This window comes from Rhinolophus ferrumequinum, chromosome 15 (genome assembly GCF_004115265.2).
Source record: "Rhinolophus ferrumequinum isolate MPI-CBG mRhiFer1 chromosome 15, mRhiFer1_v1.p, whole genome shotgun sequence".
Taxonomy (NCBI): domain Eukaryota; kingdom Metazoa; phylum Chordata; class Mammalia; order Chiroptera; family Rhinolophidae; genus Rhinolophus; species Rhinolophus ferrumequinum.
In genome coordinates this window covers 17874506-17898370 of record NC_046298.1, presented here as the reverse complement: position 1 = coordinate 17898370, position 23865 = coordinate 17874506, and the positions used below count along the sequence as shown (strand labels likewise).

The 23865-nt window shown below is 47.3% G+C and overlaps 2 protein-coding genes across 4 annotated transcripts in view; one reads left to right on the top strand and one right to left on the bottom strand.

The window, feature by feature from the left end:
- Window positions 1-21310, bottom strand: part of ZFP90 (ZFP90 zinc finger protein) — an 83515-nt gene extending 62205 nt beyond the window's left edge. Inside the window, exons 1-2 of one of the 3 annotated variants that reach the window (XM_033129549.1) lie at window positions 21190-21310; window positions 13947-14100 (exon numbers count right to left, since the gene is read on the bottom strand). The gene's annotated coding sequence lies outside the window, so the exon portion shown is untranslated. Of the gene's footprint in view, window positions 1-13946; window positions 14101-20858; window positions 21125-21189 lie in introns of those variants that run through there. The other 2 variants (XM_033129547.1, XM_033129551.1) reach the window with 2 other exon arrangements.
- Window positions 21311-21459: 149 nt separating this feature from the next.
- SMPD3 (sphingomyelin phosphodiesterase 3) overlaps window positions 21460-23865 on the top strand; it is a 76346-nt gene continuing 73940 nt past the window's right edge. Inside the window, exon 1 of the mRNA XM_033129540.1 lies at window positions 21460-21597. The gene's annotated coding sequence lies outside the window, so the exon portion shown is untranslated. The remainder of the gene's footprint in view (window positions 21598-23865) is intronic.

Sequence of the window (23865 nt, the reverse complement as noted above, 5' to 3'; positions counted from 1 at the left end):
TTTATGTAAATACACTCTATGATATTTGTGTGATGAAATGGCCGAATAATGCATTTCTCAGAATGTATCCCTACTGTTAAGCTATGCATGACTGTATACATATATAACATATATATATAAACTTTAGTCTCCTCCTTAGTATTTCAACATAGGTGTTACCTTGTGCCACTTCACAAAAGAAATTGTTGTCAATAAATTCCAAGGGGGAATATAATATATTTGAATATACATTTGAAATACAAGCCTTTTGTTGGACATGTACAGTTTACAAATATTTATATATACTATATATGATATTAACATAAACAACTCAACTTAAATCTTTTCATGTGTTTACTTGTCAGCCACATATTTTCTTTGGTGAAGTGTCTCTTCAAATCCTTTGCCCATTTTCTAAGTGGGGCTGGTCACTCACTGGGACCAGAGGTGGTCACAACAGAATCCTGGAGGAGTTCCACCCACCACGCGGCACGTGGACCACTGTCATTCCTGCCTTGTTTGTGGAATGTGCAGAAACTCACTCCGGGAATATTCCCCATATTGCTGCTGAACTGGGTAAGGCAGAGGTGAGATGCCGAGCCTCGCTTGGCTCCTGAAGGAACTGAACCACCAGGGCTTACCCTTCAGGTCGGGGCTGTCAGACAAGATGGTCATTACGTAACCCAGAGGGAGTCGTGAAATTCTGGAGCCAGGAAGCCAATGCTATGTGCAAGATGCTTCTCCAGCAATTGGCTGAACCCAGATTCCAACCTTTACCACACTGACCTGATTGAAGTCTCCTCTATGGTCCTGTGGTCAAACTGTCATTCTGGCTGAGGCACCCAGAGGCTCATGACCTTGCTAAGCCAAATTCGTAGTGCCCTCCCTTCTAAAGCCAGGCCAGCAATCCTTCATGTCAGCAGGTCTTGACTTTCTGGGGGCCAGACACTCAATTCTACATGAAGGAGTTGATTTCCATTGCCTTCAAGTACCACACAAGCCTTCAGTGGTGATGGTTTCCATAGATTGGTGTAAACTAAAGTACGGGCTTGGCTGAGGATGCAATTCTCCACCCAATGTCAGCCCTGCCAACCTCTATGAGCCACCCTCACCCACTAGGGATTTTCCTTAATAGCATTAACCTCACTAAAGGAAAGCTTGATTCAAAAATCCAACCTCAAAATGGACATATGTGTTGGGGTTACTACTTACATGACTAAAGGAAAAACGATTTCCTCTATTCACAACACTTCTGACACCAATGTGGGGTTTTCCCTCACATTAAACAATTCTGACATTAACTACCTGGAATTAAGGTAGTTAACCTACCCAAAGGTTAGGGGCTAAGTCTCACAAGATTGCCCACCTTCAGACACCAACTGCAAGTAGTGGGTCACCAGGTTACCTACACTTCTGTCTGACTTGGCTACAAACTGGGGTTCCCAAGACCCCCTCTTCAGGTTCCATAATTTTCTATATGGCTCACAGAACTCAGGGAAACACTTTACTTACCATCACTGTTTCATTATAAAGGCTACAACTCGGGAAGAGTCAAATGGAAGAGACGCATAGAGCAAGGCATGGGGAAGGGGCACAGAGATCCCATGCCCTCTCCGGGCACACTACCCTCCCAGCACCTCAGTGTGTTCACCAACTGGAAGCTCTCTGAACCCCTTCATTTAGGGTTTTATATGGAAGTTCCCTTACACCAATGAAAGCATTGACCATGGGTGGTTAGCTCAATGCCCAGCCCCTTTCCTCTCCCTGGAGTTGGGGTGGGAGGGACTGAAAGGTCCAACCATCTGATCACACATGGACGTTTCCTCTGGCAACCACCCCCCATCCTCCAAAAGTCATCTCATCAGCACAAACTCATGTATGGTTGGAGGGGGTTATACGAGTAACCAAAGATGCTCCTCTCACTCAGGAGTGCTATCAATCGGGAAGACATAAGAGTTTTAGAAGCTCTGTGCCAAAAACTTGGGACAAAGACCAAATACATATTTCTCATTGTATCACAACATCACAATGACAAGGAAATTAGGCAGTCACCTGATGGACAAGTATCCTGGGTGTTCCTTAAAATCACAAACTCTCTCATGGGCATCCACAAAATAATGTGGTTCATAGAAAACGGCCTGTGGGTGGATTTTTAGGTGTGCCTGAGAAGCAGGGTGACTGTTCTAGTAAGAGCTGTCCTCTTCTCTGGGTTCTTTTGTGGCTCCATTTCCTCAGGAAGTTCACCTTGATTTTGAGAAAGGCCAGGCTGCAGTGGGAGGTGGGGGGTGCATCACAGAGTCTGAGCTTCCTCTCTCAGTCACTACGAATGCCCCAATGACCTCTGTGGACACCACAGACTTTTCTCTGCTCTCTGGCCAGCACCTACATTCTCCACGTGGCACAGTCTCTTTAGGCTCAGAGCATGGGAGCACTCCGCATCCTCCCAGATGCTCCTAACTGAGCTCAGTCCCCCAAATGGTGGGAAAGGCCTGCTTTCTAGATCTTTCACCCAGAAGACACCAGGTGACAACTCACTACTTGGCCATGTAGCCCAGCAAATCCTCCTGATGAATTTGAATTGAAATCATGTTCCCAGACTGGCCACCCCAGCAAGGCAAAACTGAGTGACCTCTCTCCTGACACAACACCTGCACAAGGCTCACATTGGCACAGCCCATATTTCGCAAAAGCTCTTGTGTTTTAACAGTCTTTCCTGGAGAGCTTTTGTCCCTGCTGGCATATGGGGAAACGAGGGCACAAACAAGCAGAGCACTGAAGCCAGCTGCCGAGTCAGATGGAGAAGGACGCACAGTTCTGTAATCCAAGACCTAGCTCAGTGCCCCAGACACACCTGGTGTTTAATAAGTGCCACTCACACATGGACATCTAAGCAGCATGGGGTAGGAGGCATCAGGGCCCTGACCCTGAGACCACCCACCTCCTACTGGAAACTCAGGCCCCTGTTCATGTATTTCTTGGGTACTTACTATGTGCTGGCACTGAGGATTCAGTGGTAAACAAAATGGACAGGGCCCCTGGCCCCACAGTTTTCATAGTCTCAGCCCTGCAACATTAGCCCTGAGAGGTCATGAGGCAAGAACAGGGCTAGCTAGATTGGTTGCCAAAAGCAGCCCAGATAGAACTCCAGAAAGCAGTCGATACCCTGGCCAAAGGCAAACAGGGGTGTGTGGTGTGTGGTGTGGTGTGGTCGTGGTGGTGGTGGTGGTGGTGGTGGTGGTGGTGGTGGTGTGTGTGTGTGTGTGCATCCTAGCCAGGTTCAGTAAAAGGAGCAGTTAACCTTCTCTGTTCATCATCCAATATCTGGAGTGGAGCTGGGATGAGACATGAGACACATATAACAATCCAAGATCCCGGGATCTCAAACATCAAAGAGTTTATTCAGTTTCAGAAACATATAATCATCTCCTGAGAAGAATGTGGCTCCAAGTTTCCTAATAAACGGGAATGACGCTGAGATGCCAAAACCCAGCAGTCCTACGTCTACAACCACCTGCAGCTGTGTGGCCCATGCTGACCAGGGCAAAGGCAGCAAGAAGCCCAGCACTGAGCCAGGTTCTGACTCAGTTTGCTGTAGGATCCTGGGCAGATCACTTCTCTCCTGGCCTCAGGTTCCTGCCCTGTAAAACACTCCCTGCCCTGTGTCAGGCTGCATGGGGGAGCCTCACCTGCTGAGCACAGCTGACTCCACCTAGGCCTACCTCGGGTAAAGACTTGTCTGGGTCATTTATTTTCCCCCCCGTCAGAGAAACTGAACTTCCTCTAAACCTCTGTGGCTCGTGGACCGCTCAGCCAGCACAAAGCACCCAAGGGCCTGCCTCTGAAAGCAACCGATTCTCCGTGTGTCCTTGAATGACAAAGGAAGCGGAAAGGAGAACAGAGAAAGGAGAACCAGACCAGAGGCGTGCATGCCCTCAGAGGGCACTCAGCTTCCTCCCCCAGACCACAGGGCTCAGCACCACCGGCCTCACTGCTGTCCTTGAGAGGGGCAGAGTGATTCGAGCTGGACAGCTTCTGTGGCTTCTCCACTCTGCGGCCTTGGCTAAGTGACTGTCCTGCTCTGTGCCTCAGTTTCCCCAACTGTCAAGTGGCTCCGGTGAGCGTTAAATAAGGATATGTTAACTAAATAAGTATCATGTAATAAACACCTCGGAAATGTAACTTCCCTCCTTACCTTCCTTCTGACCATGTCATCACCTCAACTAAGAAGCTGCTCAGTTATTCTCAGTTTATCGTAAGACAATTTGGAGTCTGACCCCCAGGCTTTGGATAAAATGATTAATGACCAACTGTAAAAATGTGTAGCTACATTATGAGTAAACAAAAATGTGGATTTTCACTGTTGCTTCCTTTACAATCTATTGTTTTTTTCTAGCAAATCCTACCACTCACTAACAGAACCCGGTATTTTGGAAAGTTTCGGTGGATAGGAATATCAAAAAAATTATGTCAGCCCAAATAATTTTAAAGAAGAAGAAGGAGAAACAAAACTGAAACCAAGCTTATTTTTAGAAATACCTTTTGGGGCAGGGGGCAGATATTTATTTTAAAACACAAGAATATTAACATAAAAACAGAATTTCCCCTACAAAATCTTTAGCTACTCAATCTTGGGAAATTCCAGATTTCTCTTCAAATTTTCTCTTCAAATTTTCCATTCTGATCCAAATCCAATTTCAGTTCACTTTGAGAGTGCTTTCTACTCACATTGAACAGAGTATGAAATTAATTTTTCTATTCTCAATATTTGTTGAGAAAATATTCTTACAATTTTTAGAACAAATTCAAATTTGTTCAGATGATTTCTTATCATGCCTTATCAATATTTTGGTTGGAGTATAGTCGTGTTAGTCAAACCACTAAAAATCACCACTTTTAGTGGTGATTATCACATTGATTTTGTATTTCACTAGATTAGACAAAAAAAAAAAAAAAACCACACACGTTGGGTTTGCCAAAAAGAGCTACAGCTGGCTTAGTCTCCACAGGGAGTTTCTATACTTTTCCACTGAACAGTTTTAAACATTATCTGATTCCTGAAGCTTTAGTGACATGACTATAACTGTAGTGAACAAAAAATACTGGTATACTACAAAAACAGAGAAACAAGAGAAGAATTAGGTTAAGTGGCTGAAGCCACTGAGGGACAAAGTGAGGAGTGCAAACTCCAAACAGACACAGATTTGACAATCTGGGGATCTTTTCGCAGAAACCATGACATCTGTGCCAATAACATTCAACACACTCACAGTGGGTCCTCCGCTAACCCAGAGTGTGGCAGGCGACAGGCTCATGGGCCCCTGGGTCTAAGGGCTGTGACATGTAGGCTGGCTTCATGGTGAGGGACCTGCACAGATGCACTGGGCCCTGCACTCTGGATTTAATGCTCTATGGTCGCCATCTCAAAATCCTTAATATTTCTCCCTTTGACTTTGTGTTTTGTAAGTGAGTCTGATGGGACAACAGAGCATGCACCAAAAGCTGGGCGCCTCGATTCACTAGTGGTCATGTCTCCCTGGGACAGGCTCTCTGCTGCCTACCCACCGTCTCTACCCAGTAGTTGCACCTTCCCTGGCAAGGGTCTGGTCACAGGCACAGCGAGGGTCAAGGTTGGGTGGGTGTGCCATGTTGTGACCCCAGGGCCCCCGGCACTGTGAGGGGCTGCATCTGAGCTGTGAGTAACCCTTGGGCAGGAAGAAGCATATTATAGATATTAAATAACAAATTTAAAATATTGTTATAGGTTGAGAGAGAAACTTCGGAAAAAAGGAAAAAGTTTGTCCCTGCTTTTTGCACAAGGGGCCCCACTTCCCACAATGATGTAGCTGGCCCCAGCAGCAGTCACTTAGAGAAGAAAGTTCCAATCCTGGAAAGGGGGGAAATAGCTTCACTATGGAGATGGAGACTTCCCCCAGCAGGGCTTAAGCAAGAGGACTGCCAAATAGCATGAGGGCCCAGGTGAGGCTGGGACAGACCCTGGGGTCTCCTACAGTAGCCTCACAGCCACGTGGAGTGTTCTAGCAGCAGGGAGCCACCTGGGAGCAAAGCAAAGGATGTGGATGGCTGGATTGAGGCAGGTGGGGCTTTCGTCTTTACCTTTGGTTTAAAATGCTGAGGACGGTGATGCATGCTGATGGGAGCATATCTGGGTACAACCTTTCACATTCACTAGTAAAGTTCAAACTGCACACACAACCTAGAGAAATTCTGCCTGAACTCACAAGGAGACAAGTATGAGAGCATCGTCACAGCAGCATTGTGGGAAATATCAAAAAACTAGGAAAAATCTTAATGTTCATCAAGAGAGTGGACATGGTAGTATATCTATGCAGTAGAATACTATACAGCAACGAAGACAAATGAATTAGAATTACATGGGTCAGCATGGAAGACTCTGGAATATAACATGGAGCAGCCCTGTGACCACATGGCCTTCCTAACCCACAGCAAGTTGGCTGAGTCCTTGAACAGGGAAGGTGATGGCGTCCTGTGGGAGAACATGAGTTACATTCAAGACTCACATGCATCCAATCCACCAAAGGCCCAATGCTCACATTTCCATCATTAGAAGTTTACTCCTCTGGGTCAAGGATATGTGCTGTGGTGAAAATGAAAGAGACCCAATGGTTTCCAGTTCTACAGTTCTCCTCTGCACAGCTACTGGTCACGGTCCAAAGCCCTTCTCACTGAAAAGCGCACAGAAGGAAGCCAAGGCAGGAAGGCTGAGCAGCAGAGTCCAGGACAAAATCTGGGGGCATACCAGTATTTAAGAACTGGTCATATAAAAAGAGGTCAGAGGAGGCAGCTGAAAAGCATCAGGAGACAAGAAATACCAACAAAATCACAAGAGTTTCAAGGAGGAGTTACAGAAACTGATCACATATCACAAAGATAGGTGAGTTCAGGTGAAAAGATGTCACTTAATAGTTTGACAGTTAAAAAGCCACTAGTGACCTTAGCAAGGGCAGTTTTTGTGGAATGATAGGGGTGGAATTCAGACTTGGTGGGGAGTAAAAGAAGCTGAGGAAATGGAGACACAAAATGTGGGCTAATTTCAAGAAGTTTGTTTAGAAAAGGCAGAATGGGAGCTGCCAGGGAAGAGAAAATGAAGGCAAGGTTTTCTAGAATGGGAAAGCACCATACTTGCAGGGTGTAGGAAAGGAACCAGACACAGGGAAGCATTAGAGGATCAAAGAAAGAGGGTGATTTATTGAACTGGGTCCTGGAAGAGGTGAGAGAGTGTAGGAGGGAGTTCCTAGGAGGAAGGCTGTTCTTAGAAATGCCACGTGGATCCTGTTAGAAGCAAGGAAGAGAGGAGCTGAGAACCTGACATGCCTCAGTCTCCTAGGGCAGCAGAAGCTAAGGTCATTGCAGATAGAGATAGTGGAAGCTGGATAATTTGAGGAGAGTTGGACAAGCAGGAAACAGCCACCTGGGGAATGGGAGAAGTGTCTGGCAGTGGGGAATGAAAGGACTACCAAATTGCTGGCTGAGCTGGAAACTACAGCTCTGTGGTGGTGCTAATTTTCTTTTGTCCCAGTGGATCTTAACATCTCTGAAGCCCCACAGACCAGAGGAAAGGCTGGATTATTCCCAGGCCGGGTAGACAGAGAGGGTACAGCTGGATATGGGGCTTCAGGCTACCAAGCAGGCTGCTGGTTAGACGGCAGCAGCTCTGGGAACAAAAGAGACTTCTTCCACTACTCTTTTTTTTGAGATAATAGTCTGTTGTAACTTAAAAGATATTAAATTAAAAAGCCACCTGAATGACTGGAGTTGATGTTTTCAACATTGAAGTAGCAACCTGCACCTCCACCTTGCTTCTGGGTCACTGACCAAGGTCAAGTACCTTCTGTGGGCACATGACCTTGCCAGCCTAGGTCTCTCAGCCTCATGTTCCCCCCACAAACTCAAAGGTAACAACGGGATGATATTCTTGTCTTTACTTCTCTCTCCCGGGCAGATGACTGGTGCCACAGGTGCTTAAAAATAGCAGTTGACAAGTTTCCAAAATGCAGTATTGTGGTCAGTCTGATGACTATTATTGAAAAGATGGCTGGGTTGAAAACTCTTCGGTCCAGTTGTTGCTTTTTGGAAAGAGACCATGCTGCCCAACCCTGCAGCCGTTTATAGCCCTCTTACACATCGTTAGGAAGCGGTCAGTTTCTCAGAATTTAGACGTGGGGTCTACATTTTTGTGCTTTATAATTTTTAACTAATTTCCAGCCAATGATAGCTGCCATTCACTGTTTATACTCAAAAATAGTCAGAATTACCTAAATACCCAACCATAGGATTTCTTGATAGTTCTCTTTTTTTCTTATTAGAAAAACAATGCATGTTCATGACAGAAAAATTAAAACTGCAGATAGGTCAAAGGAGAACTGACGATGTGTGTACTCCCTGCACAGCCACCACTGCTAGGTAACGCCCACGACCATGTCTTCTAGCTCCTTCTCTAAGCCTACACACAGTGGATTCACACCATATGTATTTTTACCAACTACTTATAATTTCTTTAAGGAATTCAGCTTTATCCCTTATCCACCTCACACACACCCGCCAGCCCTGCGCCCCACGGAAGGAATTTTGGAAGCAAGACTGGCGGGTGCTGTGAAACTCACCTGTGGAGGACAAGAAAGACCAGGCGCTCCCCTCAGAAGGCGAAATGGCCACATCTGCTTCAGGGACTGTGATGCTGTCACTGAATAATTATGTTAACAACCACGCCCAGACATCTGTGAGTAATGTGGAACCTTGTACTATGTCCTTTTGAAGAGCGCTGCAAAGCTCTGGTGGGTCCCTCCACTGGGGACACTCAGCTCATAGCTGAATAGAGCCAGTAAAACTTGAGCCATAACAGACTAGGAACAAAGTCCAAAAGATTAAACAAGCCTAAAATGCCAAAAAACATCCTGAATGGTTGTGACCCTGAAAAAACACAGCAAGCGGGACCTTTTCCTCATGGAACATCCCTGTGTGCCCCCACTTGGCCCATTCAGGAACGAGGGCATGTGCTCCCGCCCACCAGAGGTGCTGCTTTTCTCTGCCCACAGTCAAGTCCTGTGACCCTGCAATTTCAGCCTTCAGTACAGGGAGAAAAAACATGAGGACTTTCTTTCATGCCCTCCAGGACACAGCAGTGAGCTGCATTCCCCATGTAGTCTCCAAGAAACTGATGGGTAAACTGGCCGCAGGGGGCCCCACGTGTATGGAAAGAACAGAAGCCCATGGCAGATCAGGATTTCCATCTTGGTTCTGCCCCATTCCAGACCTTGAGAAAGTTCCCTAATTTCTGTAATTCTCCAATTACTGGCCTATAAAATCGGGATCCTTGTAGGTTTATGAGGATTAAACTGAGGCTACGTAGGTAAAACACCTGGCACCTTTCCTGGAATATAGGTGCTGCCCAGAAAGCATTAATTTCTTTACCTCCCAGCCCAGTGGTCCCATTGTGCCCTTTCAGACCTGCCACAAGCTGAACAAGAGCGTCCTGTAGACTGGAGCGAACAACATTCATTCATTCAACCAACATTTGCAAACAGTTCCTATACACCTAGCACCCTGGAACATCAACCTAAAGGTTTTTAGAGATATTATTTTAATAGTAAGACAAATATTATGGAGAAGAATACAAAATTTGCATTAACTTTAAAGAAAACTATGAGTCTTTTGCCCATGACCCAGAGTTCCCAGGGATCCCATATAGGGCAGCTTGAAGACGCTAAACTGCCCAAGGACATGACCTCAGGTCCAATTTGCACAGATTTCCACCTTTCCTGCAGTGAGTCAAGAACCAGAAGTGACATGGTCCCTCCCTAGGAAATCAGGGTGGAAGAGGACTGGTCCAGGACAAAGCAGCCAATTACACAGTGAGCACGAGGGCTGTCCCCAGAGCACTGCTTGCACATTCTGTCTTGCTGACTTGTGAGTCATCCTGGGGGAGACCCTTCCAAGATGATCTCGCCTTCATTTCTTAGGAAAAGACACTCCTATTTCTAGGAAAGTTTTTGCATGTCAAATCTAGGATGGTTAGCCAGGTCAAAGTTGTTTTCCTCACTCACTTCCCATTCTAGCCTCCTGCCATTTCTGGAGTCACTCTCCAAGGTCAGCTTCTGAGATGCGAACTGGAGGTGACCCCACCCATTTACCTTTGCTACCTGTGCCTTACTGGACTCAGATCTGTGGGCTCCTCTTAGCACAGATCAACTGGGCTGGAAACGAGATCTCCCATATTCACTTTCTCATCAGAAAAACATGTAACTCCTTCCCTGAAATGACCATGTTAGCTAATTTCAGCATTTGATATAAACAGAAAAATGGTAGTGGTGACCATCTCTGAGTGGTGGGAATATAAGTGGTTTCTGTTTTCATCATTGCGCTTACCTGTATTTTCAACAATGAGCATGTATTGTGTATAGAACATGAAAAAAAGTATAAAGACTAACATTCCTCTCATGTAGCTGTTTCCTGATGATTTTACATTTTGAACTAAAGCTCAGAATTCAAAGCAGAAAGTCACAGAATGTTTTTCCATAGAAGACTAGAAATCCAATAATTCCTTTATCAAGTGGAACCAAATCCCAGTTTATACCTAGGTTTCCAAGATCAAATGAAATTGCTTTTGAGGCATAGTTATTTGTCCAATGTACTTGGCATAGGGTAAGGTTATCTTTTAATGAATCAAAATCACAATAAAACTAGAAAAACTGGTGGTGGGGTAATAGAAAACAAAGTTCAAAGCCATGGCTTTGGAAGATCACATTATTCTCCAAAACACCTTAGTAACCCGAGGAAGTGACACCAGATGTGAAACTATACTAGTAATTCATTCAACAGATATTTGAATATTTCCTGTTCTAGACACCATTCTAAGCACTGGAATACAACAGTAAATGAAACTAGCAGAAGTTCCTGCCCTCATGAAGCCTGTATTCCAGTTGGGGAGACAGAATATTCCCATGCAGCAATATAATCCTTAGCATAATATTAATACTGTTTCCACTATTTTGACTGCTTTGTCATTTTTCTTAGAGAAGGAGAACTTTCTACCAAGTCCCTTCTAAAGCTAATGACCAGGTGGACTATTTCTTATCATAACCCCACCAGGAATGGGACAGCCTGGAAGCCAGTAACTTTGGAGAAGGTAATTAGAGAACTGGAGGGCTAACCCACCGTGACCTTCCTACAGTGAAGATCCTAAGGACGCAGCTGATACAAAACAGTTCAGATGTTCCGTGGGGAAGAAGCTGAAGAAGCATGAATGGAGTAGAGAACTGAGCTGGAAGACTGGGAGATCAGGAACTGCCACGGTGGGCTGTGGGTATAAGCAGAAACAGCAATGCGACTGACTTAGGGAGACAGAGATTTTAGCTCCACGTGAGGGAAAACATTTCAACAGCCAGTGCTGCCCCACAGTGGAATGGGGTGAGGGAAAAACAGTTCTCAGGCTCTGGGTGTGGATGTCATTTACTGGCTGTGTGACCTTGGCTAGTCCTGTAACCTCGATGAGGCTCAGTTTCCCTGCCTGTAAAATGGGAATTATAATGGTACCTAGTTCATGGGATTGTGGTGAATATTAAATAAGAGAAAGCATATAAAGTGTCAAGGTACTACCTGACACAGAGTAACTTAGACATCAAAAGGTTACTTAGATCAGATGATAAAGTTTAAGAACTTATAATCTATGCTTTTTTATAGTGGATTTGATTTGATATCAAAACAGTTACATTTGGCAAGAGGATTAAAACTGGTAGCTGTGATCTTAACATCCCCCAAATCTGTGGCTGTGACAAGGCAAGGACCTGTAGTTCCGTGTGAGGAACGCTCTGAACGAAGCACCCACACTTCTGACATGACCGTGGTCCAGGCCCAATACATGCCCCTGGTTATGTGCACATATTGTGATCTCGGTCCTCTGGAGGTGCACCAGGATACTGGGCAAAGGCCGGGAGCAGGCCAGCACCAGGGTTCAGTGTACACTTGTATTAGGGGATGTCTAAGGCAGGAGCACCCCCACCCCATACACACACCCAGTAGGGCTACTCTGAGGGCGATCTGGGGTTCAAGATAGGAAGTCCCCCGAGAGGCTGTGCTCAACGTCACTACGCTCTCAAGGGCCCATTACTGACCAGGCAGCAGCACCAGTCTCAGCCCTACTCCGCCACAGCCAGGGCTCATAGGCTCAGAGGGCACCTGTGAGACAGGACTCTGGAGAAACAGCCAGGCTGGGCTAGAGAGCCAAGCCATAGCTCAGTGGGACGAAGGGCAGCCTGAAGGTAGCACAGGATGGAATCCCAACCTACTCATAATCCCTCTGGTGGTTCTGGAGGCGGGAGGTGGGGGGCAGTGCATATCCAGACAGGTTTCCTCTTCCACCCCAGTGAGGACACCCCAGGGGCAGCTGCACAGCCCCAGGTGAACTGCTGTACAGCTTAGCCTCACCTCCTGGCCCTGGCTGTTGGTAATGGTCAAAGAGGAGGGAGGGCAAGCCGCCAATCCATTTGTGTGCCCAGCAGGTCCCCTGGCAGCTGCCACTCCCACACCAACTGCGTTAGGGTCAGTGGTCAGCCTTTAACTGTCGAGCCAATGGCCAGTGCACAAGTTCCTACCATCATACTCTCCCACCAGCCAGCTTTCCAGGCCTGCCTGGATCTGATCTGTCTGAACTCTTAGCATGTACAGAGATCAGGTCTATCTGCCCCTACTCCTCTCACGCCCACGTCTTAAGAATCAAAATCCCAAACAATAATATACGTGTGTGGCACTTAGCACTTTTCGATTCACTTTTCTTATCTTGCATGTATTCCTTAGAATTTTCAGTTGTAAGCAAAAGTAACTAACTGTGGCTGATGTGCACAGCAGAGGACATAAATTGAAAGATAGTGAGTAGCTCATAAAACCTCCAGAAAGGTAGAAAATCAGGCTTGGAAGCACACAGTCAACAACCGTGCCCCCAACCGCAACTCAGCGGTGGTCTAAGAAGATATCACTGTGACCACTGAGCCTGGCATGCCATCCCTGCCACCTACACCACGGACACACTCATGGGGGACGCTGCCCATAAAACTGCTGTCACTGCAAGCCAAGACTGGCCCTATCAAAGCACTAAAAGGGTTGCAAAGCAGACTCTGCCCCTTTGCTGTCACTGGCTTCCAATTGGAAAATGGTGAGGAGTGGGGCGGCCGATTTGTTAGATTGGTGAGCTCTCACCAACAAGGTTGCCAGTTCAATTCCTGCATGGGATGGTGGGCTGTGCCCCCTGCAACTAAAGACTGAAATCGGCGACTGGACTTGGAGCTGAGCTGCGCCCTCCACAAGCAGATTGAAGGACAACGACTTGGAGCTGATGGGCGCTGGAGAAACACACTATTCCCCAATATTCCCCAATAAAATAAAATAAAAAATGGTGAGGTGTGGTGTGGGGGTGGGGGGCTTGTCTGATAGGAGGAGCCTGAGCCTCAGGCCCATGCCCACACCCCTAGCTGCAAAGGAAGATGGTTCTACCTCATGAGGCATGGAATTCCTCAAGCACAGGAAGGACGCTCAGCTGGCAGGCAACCAAAATGAGTGACAAATGTCCAACTCTTCATCTCATTTGATCATCATACCAACATGTAAAGTTGTCAGAATGACTCTTTACCCCATCTTAGATAAAGACCCCATCTAAGACCCCATCTAAGACCCCATCTTAGATAGCAGCTGTGGGACCAGGGCAGTTTCTCCACTAACACATTAAAATAAAATAGAGAGAAAAGCAAAGTCTTGCTGTCAGGTTTAAAAAGATCAACTGCAGAAGTGTGGGATGAGAGGAACTAGGTTTGGCTGCAGGTCCACAGAAAGTCTTAGAATTTCAGCTGACCTTAAGCTTCAGACGAACCCAGCTGAAGAGGCTGCTGACATGGCCACTGCAGAGACTTGTGGGTGGAACAGTGTCTTTCCAGACTTACCTGGGGTTGACCATTTCTAGTCTGGCCACATATTTGCAAAGATGGGTAACCGAAGTGGTGAGGTTCTATAACATCTGGTACGTGGACTCTGCTGCTTCAGAGGGCAGAACTGGGGCCACATGGGAGCCACAGGAACCAGAAGCTAGTTCAACACCTATAGAGCAGGGCAAAAACAAGACAGGCTTCCATGAGGTGGTGAGGTCCCCATTGCCAGAGGTACACAAGCAAGAGGCTAGAAAGCCATCTATCAGAAATCTTCGTTGAACTAGATGATAAATGCAGTCCCTTTGAACTCTAAGATGCTCTAAGCTTCCAATGTGTGCTCAGCATTGGGCATGATATACAAAGTAGGATAATGGACCTTCAAAAGCCTCTTGGGACGTAGTGAACTAACCAATGACAAAAGAAGAAAACCAAAAATGTGCACTCCTACTAGACATAAACTATATGTAAAAATAAAAGGAAGGATCATTTTATACTTTACATTAGCCAAAACTGAGAGTAATATCCAATGCTGGAAAGGCTGTGTTGAAGCGGGAACATTCACACTGGCAGTTGGGTAAAATGGGTACCACCCTTTTTGAAATCAATGTGGCAGATGGTATAAAAAAAACCAGAATCACATTTAATCCTTCAACCCAATACACTGTTCATTTGGGAATTTACCTTAACGAATAATTCGTAAAGGGTGATTGCTATAAACTTCGGAGTGTTCATTACATCAATTTTAATGATAAACAGAAAGTCTGAAATAGGGGAGAGGTTATGTATAGTATGGTACCTGATGGGATATTAGGCAATCATTATAGATGGTGTTTATAAAGAATCTCTATTCCCTCGAGGGCAAGTCCTGTATCCTGTTTACCACTATAGACCCAGCACTGTCTGAACATAGAAATGCCTCATTAAATATTCATTGAATGAATGAGTGAATGAACAACTGAACAGATGAATTCAATCTCAGCAAAGGAAAATATTCATTACATGTTAGGAAAAAAAAGAAGAACTCAAAATGATATCTAAACTATGATTTCCAGAATGCGAAAGATTATATACACGTGTCCTACATGAGGACTGTAATGTGAACAAATAAAAGATAGATGTCAGGGTCACAGACTAGGGACGATGGTTATTCTTATTCATTCAACACGTTTTACTGAGTACTCGTTATGTATCAGGTGCTATACCACGCTCTGTGAGTACAGCAGTAAACAAAATAGACAAAGTCCCTCCCATAATGGAGAGTTTATTCTAGTGGGTTACTGGAGGAGTGCAAGTGGGGGAGAGACAGACTAAACAAATAAGTAAGAGAGTGTATAATATGTCAGACTGTAATAAGTAGGCTGCAGTTTTATACGGAATGTCTGTGAGGATACCTAGGGAAACAGCTTCCAAGCAGAGGGAACAGCAAGAGCAAAGGCCCTGAGGCCAGAGTGTCCTTGCTGCAATCAAGGAACAGCACGGAGGTCAACGTGCTGAAGCAGAGGGGAACTAGGGAATGAGGCAGAGAGACTACAGTAGACAGTGTATATGGCCCTATAGGCCATCATAAGGACTTCAGGCTTTGCTCTCAATGAGACAAAGAAGCCACCAGAGAGGTCTGAGCAGAGGTATAAAATGATCTGACGTATGCTGAAAAAGAACCACTCCTTTTATAAGAATATCTTATGAAAGTTTAAGATGAAAGGAACAATTTTAAACACAGATAGATTATCATCACATTCATGAATTGATTCACAAAATATTTTCTGAGCACCCACTGTTTCAAGGGGCTGGAAGAGCAGGACTATTTCAAGATTACAAAGACTAATCAACTACACAAAAATATTTTTAAATAACATTGGCCTTTTTTTTAAGACAGAGATTGCTCAAAGCAATTAACTGATTTTACCCGTTTTTTCTTTAGAAATTATGGGGATCATTTTCCTCAATTAACATTTAGAGGCACATTTCATATCCCATGTCAAGTCCCATAATTATAAACTGAGCTGCTGTTTGGGAAATACTAAAGTTGGCTGTTGATTTGACGTGTCTTAAATATCTCACGTACAACACTTCTGCAGCATCACTCATGAGCCAACATTAATGATAGGAGACGCTTGTGGGAAGTCTATACGTGCTGGCAAGATTACCTGAAAAAATAATGAAATCCTTGTCATCTTTTCCAAGGATGCAGAAAGGAAAATGGCTGCATTTCAAATTCATGGCATTTCAAAGGCATGAATTAAGCTCTAAGCTCTACATTGGAAAAAAAAATCAACACAATTTCCTAATTTATGTCCTAAACTGAGAAAACAAATCGTTGCTAAGAAATGAAATTTGCAAAATTCTTAAACACATTTTCTAGTTGATGTGCACAGTCTTAAATCTATAAACGATACCAAAATGTAAATTGCAAAAATCACTACCCTTGAACTTGGTTGATACAACTGCACCATGAAAGCTGAAATTGTTGTGTGTTTTTGTTTTTGTTCATTTTATTTCTAGACATTCTGCCTTTTAGGCGTGTATAAAACTGACCATGTGTAGATGATGTTGAGACAATACTTCTGTGAAAATGTATGAGAAAGCTCATTGGTTCTCTTTCTCCTTAACCTTCATGCCTTGGGTCAGCGCGCTTCTTCTCAGCTCCCCAACATCTTGATTTCTGTGACACTCGTGTGTCAGAGGGCTCTGCACCCGATCCTTCTTCCTTGCCATCATCTGTTCAGTTCCCCCTCACTGTACAGTTCGGCACAGGGCTCCTAGCGTTCCTTCTCTCCTTTAAAGCAGCCATCTTTCTAGGAGACTTGCCAATGACCCATCCAACAAATGTGCCTTTTAATCCCATGACCTCCTCTGTCCGCTGCAGCACGCTGCCCGTGCCCCTGACCAGAGCTCCTACACCTCTGACCAGCTCTGCCTGCCCTCCCGTCTCTCCTCTCCCACCCATCACATCTACCCTCTCACTCCACTGAGAAGCCCACCCCTCCCATCTGTGCACTCCGTCCTAGCTTCACCTCCTTCCTCTCCTGCACCACTCCTTCCACCTCTCCTGTCTGCATCAGCATCTTCCTTGTTTTCTTGTCTCCCCTTGTCCAACACAGCCCAGCCTTGGATCAGCCTCACCAGTAGCCTTCTCCATGCCTATCTCAGGTCTGATGAGATGCTGAAAAAAAGCCCACAACCACACAGATTACCTTGGGAGAATGCCTTAATATATGTGCCCCCACAAATCCATGGTCTCCAACCTCAGCAGGCTCTCACCACTGCCCTTCAGTCTTTGTGGGTTGCTATTAGCTTTCCCTCCTTTTTTCCAGCAGCCATGTTGAACACTTTCCTCTCTCTCCAAGCTTCCCACTGACCTACCAACCTACTGACCTACCTGCATCTCCAACTCCTCCTTCCTTTCCTCCTCCCCATCTCTTTTCCCCATCATCACTTTTAAATGTCCTTACCTCTCCCAACTTAAAACAAAATTTTCTCTCAACTCCACTACATCCTTTCTGGTTTCTCCCTCCTCCCCTTCAAAACCACTCCCAAGAGTTATCTACATGTACTTCCCATGCACTGAGACTTCTGCCCTTGCTACTCCACCGAACCTACTTTCCAACGTTGTCAATAAACTCTTTGTGGCCAAATTTGGTGTTCACTTGTTCAGACGTTGGCTTACTTGACCATTCTGCACCATGTCACCTCATTTCCTCCATTTGGCTTCTGTGGCATACCACTCTTTGGTTTTCCTCCTATCTCTGACTGTTTTTCTCACCTTTCCTTTGGGCTGCTCTTTCTCTACTTGTCCCATAAATGCTGGTATTTTCCAGGGGAGTTTGGTCTTTTCTCTGACCCTCTCTACTAAAGGATTTCATCCACTCCTATGGCTTCAATTATGATGTATATTTTGAAAACGTGATAACTTAAGACTTTCTTTACATCAGATCGCTCAAGGATGATAGGCTCTCAGGCCTGGCCTTTTGGATTTCAATGAGGTTCAAGGTAATAGTCCCCCGAGTTACTTCTTCTTTGGCCATGGATTAATTATTTCCATATATTAAGGCATTCTCCCAAGATAAGCTCCAAATCACCTAGTGGACCTCTCACCTGGCTCTCTCCCACTCACCTCAAACTCACCTTTTCATTCTCTCCCTGCCTAAAACTGCTCCTTTATTATTCCACACCTCAGAGGAAAGCACCACCATCCATCCATCCAGTTTCCTAAAGAGGACACCTGGGCATCATCCTTGACTCAGCCCTCCTCCACCCCTCAGCTCATTACTCACAAAGTCCTCTGAATATTTACCTCCTTAATACATCTCAGATCCACCCCCTCTTTTCCATCTTCATAGATGCTGTACTAGATCACTGTAGCAGCTTCTGACCTACATCCCAGCCTCATCTTCTCCTTGTCATTCTCCACACAGGCCCTACACCTTTTCAAAATGCACATCTCCTTAAAAAACTTAGTAATCTTTAGCATAACGTTATATTCCTCAGCCTGGTATACTAGGCTCTTTGGGACCCAGCCCTGGTTAATCACTGGAACCCCATGTACAAGATTCAGCATTCTGGTTAATCCCTTCATCACTTAATTAGAAGACCTATGGAATTTCAGAGACCTCTTCCCTGCTCTAGCAAGATAGGAGGCTACCTCAATGTTCCCCTGGAATCCTTCCCAACTCTAGCTTCTAAGCATCTAGAATTCCATTCTCTTAGGGTTCTCTGCTGTAAGCACCCCTAAAAGATGAAAAAAACAAATATATTGACCATAATCATAGGACTTATAAGAGAATGGTAATTTGAACCCAGATTACCCAGGACATTACCTCCTGCCTGTTTTTTCGGAAAGCAATTTCTGATAATCCAAGATGAAAAATGTGGAAACAGAGTAATATGTGTTAATGCTTGATATTTCTGAAGTGTTTTACATAAGGCATCTCATTTATCCATTATATTTTCAAATAAACTGCACATCCAAGAAGGTTGTTTGTGCAAGGCCACTCAAATGGCTTTAAATTCCCCTACCTCTACCTTATTAGCTGCTCCCTAATAACAACAAATAGCATTGTACATCTGAAGAAACGGGACCAGTCCAGAATCACACATCTAAACAGAGGAAAATGAGAATTAGAACGCAGGTTTCCTGACTCTACTTGGCTGAGCAGATGCTGTTTAGGCCCTGCATTCTGGGAGAATCATGGAACTCTGACCGTTTCCCTAATTGGAAAAGTCTCTGAAAACTAGCATTACTCCTGAAGGACCTTCAGGAGTTTCAGCTGTGGTTCCACGCTCTCTGCCTACGCTCTGCTGATGCCCACCCTGTAGCGTAGTCCTTCCCCTACCCTCTTTTCCAACAGCCTATGCTCTCATGCATCCAAAGAATTAAGCACTCTGCTTCAGCACAAATCCCATTCTTTCTTGCCTCTACAGGTTTCTCATCTTCAGTAATGAGGCCCCATCTGTTCACCCAGCTCCAATGGTCTTCCCTCCTGGTTCAGCCAATACCAATGCCCCTTTGCCATGCCTCTTTGAAGTCATTAGTTCTTCCCTAAATACAACCCATTGTACTCACTCCTCCATCCTAGGCTTCCCTTCCTGGAGGTCATCAACTCAAAGATGATGAGGTTGCTTTTGCTCAGACTGTCTTTTTGGTTTGAATCAGGTTCAGGGTAATTGTCCCCTGGTTACTTCCTTAGCCATGAATTAATTATTCCTATATATTAAGTCATTCTCCCAAGAATGCTTTAGCTGACTACACCCAAAATGTCTGGATAGGGTGACATGTGAAGCCTGTGTGGGATTAATTGGACCGTCTGGCCAACACCAGGGCCCTGAGTGGGGAAAGCTTCAGAAAAGATGCTACCTAGCAAGATGGGACATTACCACCAGGGCTCTAGGAAGCTGAGCAGAGGGCCGAAAGAAGGGCAGGAGTCTCAAACTGTCTTTATTTCAGGAGCAGAAGATCTTTCCCAGAAACTGAGTGGGAAGTAGGGCATTTAAGCACAGAAAGGAGAATGGCCAAAAGCTAGAAATAGAGGAACATGAAGAACTGATGACAGGGGAGAATTTGTAGGACTTCCAAAGAATAACAGGCATAAATCTAGAAATTTCTAGAGTCATAGAATTGGAAGGGCCTTTAAAGCATTCGGGCAAAATTCCAATCCACTGTATGACTGACATAAACATTTCTTTACAGGGGTAGCATACCTCTAGTTGAACACTTCCATCATTGGGAAACGCCCAACCTTAGGAGGTGTGAGTGAAATTCAATTGAAGTTCAATTCAACAAATATCTATTGAGTACGCCCTAGTGTCTGGTGCTCCAGACTGTAAGTATGAATAATATTGGCATGGCCCCTGCTCTGTGGATCTTATCATCTATTGTGGAAGATGGATACATAAACACACAAGTAGAATAGGAGAAGTAGAAGGTGCTGCTCAAACAGAAGGTGGGGTACCTAATACAAAACTAGGCATCTAGGAAGGCTTCACGCACGAGGTAGTATCTAGGTTGGGGCTTGAAGAGTGTGAGGAGTTAGCTGAATGAAGAGTAGAGGGACCCACAGGAGTGAAAGAAAACGGGTGCTTAAGCTTCTCAGCTTTCACAGAAGTTGAGTGTTGCAAGAAGAAGGTGGAGTTCAGATCCTGAAGGGCTTCTCAAACCATGTTGAGGAGTGTGGGCTTAATTCCTGGGGCAATGGGACGCCTGTAAAGGGTTTTAAGCAGGAGAAGCGCCCTCTAGCTACGCTGGGGGAGATGCTACGGTATCCAAGGGTAGCGTGGAGGCCAGAACCCGGGGGAAAAACGGGATAGGAAGGCCTTCATGGCCCAAAGGTTATGACCAAAAGTAAAGAGCCATTTTATGACAGCATCGAGACAAAAATAAAGGGATAAACTGCAGAATGCGGTGGGACTGTCACCTCCGTCCTCTCTCACCTTTGTTGGGCAAACCAAAGCGGCTCGCCCTCGGTTTGCCTCATCACTGCGGAGTGTGGGCGGGGTAAGGCTCCACGCCCTCTTCTCTTATAGGAAAACCGAGGCCCAGAGTCCCGAGGTGGGGACCCAGGAGGAAAAAAAACATCGAAACAACCTTTAAGAGGCCGCCCGAAGTCACGCACGATCCTTCGAGGGTCCGGCGGCCTGCCCCTTTCTCCGTCAGCCATCCCCAACCAGCCGCCTTTACTATGGAAACAGTCCTCCCGCCCTCCTCAGCGCCTCCGTTTCTTCAATGCATCCTGGAAAATGCAGTCCATCTCTGGTTACCTACCCGGAATGAGCCTACTCCACTTCCTTAAGGGACTACAAGTTCCAGAAGGCTGTGCATTAACGCCGACGGTCTCTGGGGGATATGGTCTTGACAGAGAGACCCAGGAACCCGCGGGCGGGGCTCGAAGGGTGAGGGGAAGGCGCCCCCAATGGGCGGCCTGCTGGGCGGGCCCCGGGTCGCCATTGGACACCGCAGCGCAGAGGAGGCGGGGTCAGCGGAATGAGGCGCGGAGCTGTTCGCCGCTCCAGGTGCTGAGTCCGAGGGAGGCTCCGGACGCGGGAGCCGCGCTCGCCGCAGCTGCCGCCGCCGTCGCCACCGAGAGAGCGCCCATCGGGAAGCCGGGGTCGTGAGGAGCCCGAAGGAGCTGAGTGTGCTGCCCAGCGCTGACTGTCATCCCGCCTCTCTGAGGTCGGTGCTTCTGAATTTCGCTTTTGTTTTATTGGGGAGGGGATGATCTGAGGGCTGAGGGGGCCTGGGGAGTTGATGGGCACTGTCCTCACCGCCCGCAAGACCATCTGTCCCGGAGAAGTGCTGACGACTCCTCGCGGGCTTCCCTGGGGCCAGACGCCTGAGGTCGGAGCAGCTTGGGTTAATTTTGGTTTTATGGTACAGGGGGCGCTTGAGTGTGAGGGGCGAGGGCTTGGGGACCCTCCCCCCACCGCCCCGTCTCTCCTGAGAAGGCGTTGAGAGCTTGGAGCCTCCCTCCCCCGTGCCTGAAGTCGAGGCTGCTTGGATTATTGAGGATCGGAGGGAGTGTTCTGGGATGAAAGGGTCGGAGGCAGGGGGACCGTCCTCCACAATATCTCCGCTGCTGGTGGTTCCAAAGGGGATCTGAATGTGATGGGTGAGACCGCGGGACTCCTCCGCTAACATCCTCCTGGGGTTATTGAGCAAGGGCTGTTTGGGATTCCAGGATGACCCTTCCCAGTGCCCACCCTCCTCCCGAAGCTTAGGGTTTTGTGAAGTGGGGGGACAGGATGCAGATGGAACAGGGGACTCTCTCCCCTCCCATTTGGACCCGCCTAGGTTATTGTGGGCAGTGGGATGTGAGAGGCAAAGGCTGGGAGACCCATTCCTACCCTGCTTGGAGTCACCGGTACAGGAAAGCACTGGTGGATTATTGGGGTCCTCTGAGCTCGTGAGCCCCGCGCCTGTCGTAGTGGCCTGGGGGTGGGGGTATGCGGTGGGGGAAAGTAAGAGGGATTGAGGAACCCTTCCCGACCTCTCCCCATCCAGTCCTTGTCTCCTCGGCCTACTTTACGGGGATCCAGGCCGGGGGCCAGAAGTCGAGACCACCCTTCCTGCCCCGCCCCGCCCCGGGCACCTGGGATCCTGCACCGCAGAAGGGAGGCACCTGGGTGGGCACGAGCGGGGTGGGTCCTTTCTCAAGCACCCCAGGGCTCTGAGCAGTCGCCGCCGCCGGCGCCCACAGACCCTTGGGGCTGCTCCACTCCACGCGGGGTGCGCCCCAGATCGGGCCACCGAGACCTGCGTCCGGGGCAAGCGGCGGCAGCTCCAAGCGTGGGGCTTTCGCGCTCCGCCCCGGCATCCGCGGGAGGACAAAGCGGCGGTCGCCGCACTGGCGGGCCTGCGCCAGGGACTGAGCGGGGGGCGCGGCCAGGAGGAGGGGGGGCTTCGGGCGCGGCTCCGGGAGCTTCGGCGGAAACGTGCCAGATGCGGGGCGGGAGACAAAGCGTGCTGCCTCCTCTCGGGCCCGCGCAAGCCAGGATGGAAAATCCCAAGAGAGGCGGTGGCTGCACCGAGGCAGGGCACTAAGCCCCACACTCTTCCCCGCACAACCCCCACCTCCACCCTCGCTGACAGCCCAGCACCCAGGACACCGTGTGTGTGATGGTAACTAGGGTTCCTTCTGGGGGGTGTTCAAGACCTGTGACCACGAGGACGTGGATGGGGGGAGACTGCCTGGCGGGGAGGGATCCAGGGTTCAGGAGGCCGGAGTGGGGCGGTATCTGGAGGAGCATCCTGACTGGACCCAGCTTTGAGTGTGTTTGTATGTGTCACAATGTAAGTGTTTGTGTAGGTGATAGTGTTTGCACAGATCAGAGTGTGAGTGTGAATGTATATGAGTGAGTGAATGTGCCAGTGTGTGCTCCAGTGTTCATGTGTGTGTCATGGTGGGCTTGGCTGTGTGTGAGTGTGTGTGTGTGTGTGTGTGTGTGTGTGAAGAGGAACTATTTACTGCTCAGCTTGGATATGGGGGGTGGGGCATGGGGGCAGGGTACTTGCCCCTTCCACTCTCAAGCCACAGTAATGATTTAGGGTCCAAGTAGATGCCCTCAGGGTGGAGGTAACTTCAGGCAACTTTGGGCCTAGCCTGCATGTCTGGGTGTGACCCAGAAAGTGGGACCTCACAACTACATGGAGCCTTCTTCAGCCCCTCTGGCGTCTTGGGTCTGAGCCTAACATCCTCACCAGGGCCTTGCCCTTCCCATCTCTCAGAATATTCTGGCTGCCCTGAGGACCAGAATTCTGTACCCCTTACCACTACCACCACAGGCTGCCCCATCAGCCTAGTCCCTTATGATGCGAGTGTGAGATGGTGTGGCAAGTCAACTTTTGTCACTTTGGCCATCATGTCTTGGAGCTGGGGTTGCTGGTTAGTGACAGGTGGCCTCTCAGTAATACCAGGTACACTCACAGAGAAGGCAAGAGTGT